At 35.2% G+C, this 6,000-nt stretch overlaps 1 protein-coding gene across 4 annotated transcripts in view; it reads right to left on the bottom strand.

Moving 5' to 3' along the window:
• Window positions 1–6,000, bottom strand: part of ARAP1 (ArfGAP with RhoGAP domain, ankyrin repeat and PH domain 1) — a 2,759,262-nt gene that overhangs the window by 1,868,122 nt on the left and 885,140 nt on the right. The window lies entirely within an intron of this gene.

Genomic DNA, 6,000 nt, shown 5'->3' with positions numbered 1-6,000 from the left:
TAAATCCAGCCAATGTAATCCAATTATTAAAAACACATATGGGTTCATAGGTTCATAGGTGTATATACTAGGCTAATGACCACCATGGCCTTTAAAAACCTAGCTGTGTAATCTAGCCCAATTGTGTCCCTATGCATTATGGGCATTTTTTAGGAGGGTTATGTTAGTTAGGAAGTTTCTAGAGGTTATATGCGGAGTATGTTACTTTAGGCACCACTGTTTGTATCTGTCTATCATAGACATGGGGGGGGGGAGTTAGACCTGGGGTGAATTTCTGATTTTTTAGTCAATAGTCAAGGTTTATTTCTCAGTCTGTGTTAAGTGCTTTCATCCTTAACAAAACTGGACTGCTTCAGAACCTGTTCACCTCTATGAATTTAACCTTTATATAATTTTGTAAAAGTATCATGTGACAAAAGCCATCATGTGATCTAAATAGAAAAAATTTATACAAAATAAATATTTTAATTATGTTATATCAAACACATGAACGTCTACAACAATTAATAAAAAAACACTGCATAAGCCTTTCATTTACTATGCTTTAAAAACATTTTTTAAATTGATTTAGTTGCAAATCTGACATTGTAACTTCCATTCTTTTAACAAATTATAAGAATGAAATCAAGTGAGATGTAAAATTCAAAAATGAGACACAAAAAAATACTAATGCTGTTAAAGTTTTAACATATTCAAACAATACGTAAACCTTATCAGGATTTATGTGATATGTGATCGTATTTTAACAACATTAATAACACTATTATTATTCAAATAACACACACACACACACACACACACACACACACACACACACACACACACACACACACACACACACACACACACAAAACTCCAAAAATGTATCTTTCTAGCTATCGAGCTATACTGTTCTCTATAACTGAAAAGATAGCTGAACCATTGGTGGTGGGGCTCTAAAAGACCCTTAAAAAGGGACATTATGTGGCAGTTAAGGACAAAAGTCATCCCTGCAGAAAGGACTTGTATTAGTAAGTTTCATACATTTAGTTCATCAGAAAATGCATGTTGATAAGAAACTTGTTCTGTTAACATCTTAAGTGCATTAGAACAATGCCATTAAAAACAATTCCATGATCTGGGACCTTTTTTCCTCATTATGTTAGGCTTTGTCTCAGATTCTTGAAGAAGAAGTTGAGCTCTTCATGAAAACCTGAAGATATTTTTCAATTACTTATTGTCTTTGCTTTTTGATCCAGCTCTCTGCTATTGATATCAATATTGATTAATAGATTTCTGCACTTTATGAAATTGAGACTCATTTGCTATGTTACTGACCACTTAACATTGCACAGAAAAAAACTGCAAACTGCTTCATAGCCATTTCTAATTGCCTGTTCTGCTCAACAAATATTTTACAAAATAATATCTTTCCTCTTTACCATGTCTGGAAAAACTCCACAGTGAAATCACTGATAAATATTTTTTGAGCTACTATGACATGGAACATTTTAATTTACTTTAACATTTGCTAACCAGGAACTTCCCACTTGGAACAAAGCCAATTTTTCAGTGGAGGCCCAGGGAGAAACACTCCAGACGCATGTCTTTGTAACGTGGGAGGAAACCCATACGAACATAGGGAGGACATGCAGACTCCACACAGAAGGCACCCCAGCCGCAAATCGAACTAGAGAACCTCTTGCTGTAAGGTGACACCGCTACCGCTGTACCACTGCATCCGTCTTTTGAAAGTGTTCCTATAGCTATGACCTTTCTCTACCATATTCTGTATAGTAGTACTACTTCTTAAATACTTTTTGAAAGCTTCCAGATATGTAAAATAAACAAAATAAATTAAAAAGGAGTCTGGGCAAAGCTGCCAGAACAAATCTGATATAACATATGTGTAGTACATTAAACTGGACATTAAAGAATTTAGCTAATCAAAATGTTTAATACATATGCCTTCAATCACATTAGTTAGCACATTTAGAACTCTGTATTCAAGTTATGCTGAAATATAAAAAATAAGAAAAAACACAAATATGAATAGAATTGACTAAAACAGAAGTGCAAAATGATTCTTTCCAGTCGCTTGAGCTATAACTATATCCTCTGTGTCTTCAATAGTCACATGAAGCTCATTAATGAATATAACTTGACAACCTCCAGAAAAGCCACGCCCACTACTTTCTTCACACTTACTTCTACAATCACTCAGTCGGAGACATCTCTTTCTCAAGCTCTGTTCAATATGATACATTCACATTCTAATGTTTTAACCCACTGTAGTCATCTTACTAGAGCAACCTTTTTAGTAAGGATTTCATTAATTTCGCTACCACTTCAGACTGGCTGACTTCATGTTGCCAGTTCTTACTGTCACTTGCCCTTCCATCAGTACTCTGAAGCCATGCTGATTGTTACTGGGCTATGGCAGCTGCCACGTCTTATCACCGTATTAGTAGCCCTGCACATCAAACTTTCAGCTCCTTGGCTAAATGCAGCACACTAGCTGTAATCCCTTCGCTGCATCATTTATTACATTTGTTGACTGTACCACTATAGTCAAATAATCTGTACTTTGGCAGCAAATGGTCTTAATCTTGAAACATGCTGTTTTAGTTAAAAAAGGCATCTCTCTACCTTAGTCACCCAATATAAGTGGATTTCTAAGCTGTGCATAAATTCCTATAGCCACATATTATTACCGAATAGTATTAGCACAAAGTTTATAAACTAAATATAACCAGTATATAAAATTGCTTATTATACAATGACTGGCCATTAGTATTCAAAAAGTAGCACACCGATTGATCAGCCTAACCAGTGCACCCATTGTAAATCCGAGCATATACCAATGGAAAAAGGTTTGGTCACCCGGACTTTTTTCCATTAACATATGCAATAAAAATTTACTTTTATTGCATTTTTTTAAATAAGTTGACAAAACTGGAGACCCAAATGAACAAGAGAGATGGTACAGAGAAAAATAAAAGGATAATGATGTAAGTTATACAAAATTAAATAAATGTACCTGATTATCCCTTTATTTTCTGTGTTCCATCACTCCTGTACGTTGAAAGCCTCCCGGTTTCTTTCTTTTTTTTTTTTTTTTTTTTTAGTTAAAAAAAAAAAGCAACTGAACTATTCATTTCTCTGTTGCTTTCTTCACACAACACTGGTGTACTGTGAAAATAAGGGAACACAAGTCCATATGCATGCGCAGTACATCATCAATACTCCAGGATATCAAGGGGAAAGCGGAAGACCACCACAGGATTACTATACAAAGACATTATTTAAGAAAAGTAAGTAATGTCTTTCTTAAATAATGTCATTGTATAACAGCAATAACCGACTCTGTGGTGTGGTATATTGGAGATTTATCCATGGTTGCCTTTGTTTAACCCTGAGGGCGAACCATAACAACAGTGGGTAAATCTTCAATATACCACAGCACAGAGTTGGTTATTGCTATATTCTATTACTATCAGAACTTGAATACATCTGAAGTTTTGCTACTTCATTATTACTCTGGACATATACATAATAGCTTGGATGCTGTCTGAAATTATTAAATTGCTTATTGTAGTTTTGATTAACAGACACATTTATTTAATTAAATAGAAATGCTGGTGTACACATGTTGTTGTCATTAAGCAGACTATATAAAAATTATTAAACTTGGTTTATTGAGGCAATCAGTGATTTGTGTTAAATACTACGTTTCATTAACATCATTGTTAGTACTATGAATAATTTGTCATGGGCTATTTTTTAGCAAAACTAAATGATAATTCACCTATATTTGTATTTATGTTTTGTGATAGTATGTTATCTTACACATTCAAATAGTTCTTCTGGTAATATTCCATCTTCCTGTTCTTTCTTATTTGCATACTGTCAGTGTGTTTTGGTAACAGGGCAGTACTACCTAACATCTGCTCACATTTAAAGTTTTGCTTTCCTTAGGCTTATTATTACGGCCTACTGTGAACTTTGATTTTGAGCTTTTATCATGTAATGATACAGCTGTGGGACACAGATGTTTTGAATATGTATACACTTTTCACATACATGTCAGAAATAGCCATGAGAGCGATGTGCAGAAGCATGAATGTGCTGAGCGACTATACTTTTGTAGCGATAAGTCAGATGCCTTCCAGTATATACAGGGCAAACTTCTTCTTCACTACTGATGTCTAACTGTCTTACAGGAACCAAAAAAAGGAAGTCAAGACTCAAGACAGTTTACTGTTTCTGCAACAGTCAGATTGCCATTCATATGGAATCTTCCTCTCTGAACTCAGAAAACAAAATACATCTTTCATGCTACCAAACAATGCAAACCTTAAAAGGAATGAAAAACGTCATCCCTGCTACTCAAGTGCTTTTGATGTATCTGAATGTGCATAGAAGTACCTACTGCTTCCCAAATGCATATTTTGTTTTTATGACCTGTTTAAATTAGACAAAAATTGGCTGTGTGTTTAAAATCTGGGGTGACAGTGATTTATTCACTTTTAAAGAAGGTTAGGCAGATCCTTGAGACATTTATTACTTATGGCAGGATAAGTGCAGCTAGTGAGTTTTGAACCTGTGCCTGCAATAACTCTTTACTTTTAAACTATGTTGGATCAACACCTGCACATACCTCCTCACTGGACAGTTTTGAATAAAACAGCCTCTTCTTAACAGCTGGAATTTAGTTGTGAATATTGCACAGCCTTCAATAGTGGGGCTGGAACTAAACATCCAATGGCTTTAGATTCGTAGGAATCTGAAGAGACAATCTGCTGAGTGAACCAGCTCTCTGTGAAAAAAAGGGACAAAACTGAGGAGGAAATGTCAGATCTAGTACATCGACTCTAGCTTATATTGTCTTTGTTGTATTATAACATGATAATATAATTAAAATTATTTCCATACATAAAAAGAAACATAAATTGAATATTTGCCAAATGGTTGTCCTGCAGATTTGCAGTTAAAGCAATGCACTACAGAATAGACATTAGTGTTGATATCATTTATTCTTACAACCTGCATACCGTGCAGCTTGCAGCAAGTCAGGTAACCAGGACAATGATCTAGAGTCATACCTGAAGATGTGTTTGGCTGACTTCCAGCACTTGTGTACACTTATCCTCCCTGGATCCAAGTGGGTGTTTACTGGGTGCTCCTGTTTTCTCCCACATCCCAATGGCTGAGTAAGTGAACTGCGGATGTTGTTCAGGCTACCCTGATACATGCATACATATATTTGTCTGCATATTGCATGATATATGTATTGTGTGATATGTACATTAGTACACTGTGCCAACTGATGGACTGTTGACCTGTCCAAGTATCAACTCTGCCTTATATGTATCCCTTGCTGGGATAAGCTTACACTCCCCATGATCATGAACTAGATACAGGAAGTACTGAAAATGGATGGATAAATGGGTCTTAACTGGTGAGCAGAGTCAGAACAAATCTTCACCCCAATTGCTCAGACAAGCTCCTGCCATACAACATATTTTGCAATACATTAATACACACATCAATGGTCAGGAGTAGTCTTTATTTATTTATTCAAAATACTATCTCTCACAGCCTCATACTGTCTTAAAATCCAGTCTGACTTCATTTTCCCAGACATCTATACATGAGCCATGATATTAACCTAAGTATTTAGTATGTCATCTTTAAGTGACCAGATTCCAATTCATTGCTGAATCATGAGTGTTACAAACAATTAATACAGTATAAACTGATATTATGTACTTATCAGGAAGAAATTCAACAGATGATTAGCCAGCAGCACTCTAGACCTCTTATTCTGTTATAACAGTGAGAAAATTATCAAACACACTTTGTCTTTAAGTTTTTACACTTTTATTCTATGGGTAGTTTCAGCACACCCATGCAGTAACACCCCTGGGGTGTGTTTTCTCACTTCATGCCTCACAACATATTTTAAGACACAATAATAGCCTATGAGAAAGCATATCTTGCAGTTTATCTACTTTTCTA

The sequence above is a fragment of the Protopterus annectens genome, chromosome 5.part1 (genome assembly GCF_019279795.1).
Source record: "Protopterus annectens isolate FY-2018-M chromosome 5.part1, PAN1.0, whole genome shotgun sequence".
NCBI classification, from domain to species: Eukaryota; Metazoa; Chordata; order Ceratodontiformes; family Protopteridae; genus Protopterus; species Protopterus annectens.
The sequence above is the reverse complement of the archived record's forward strand: the minus strand, read 5'-3'. Positions and strand labels throughout refer to the sequence as shown.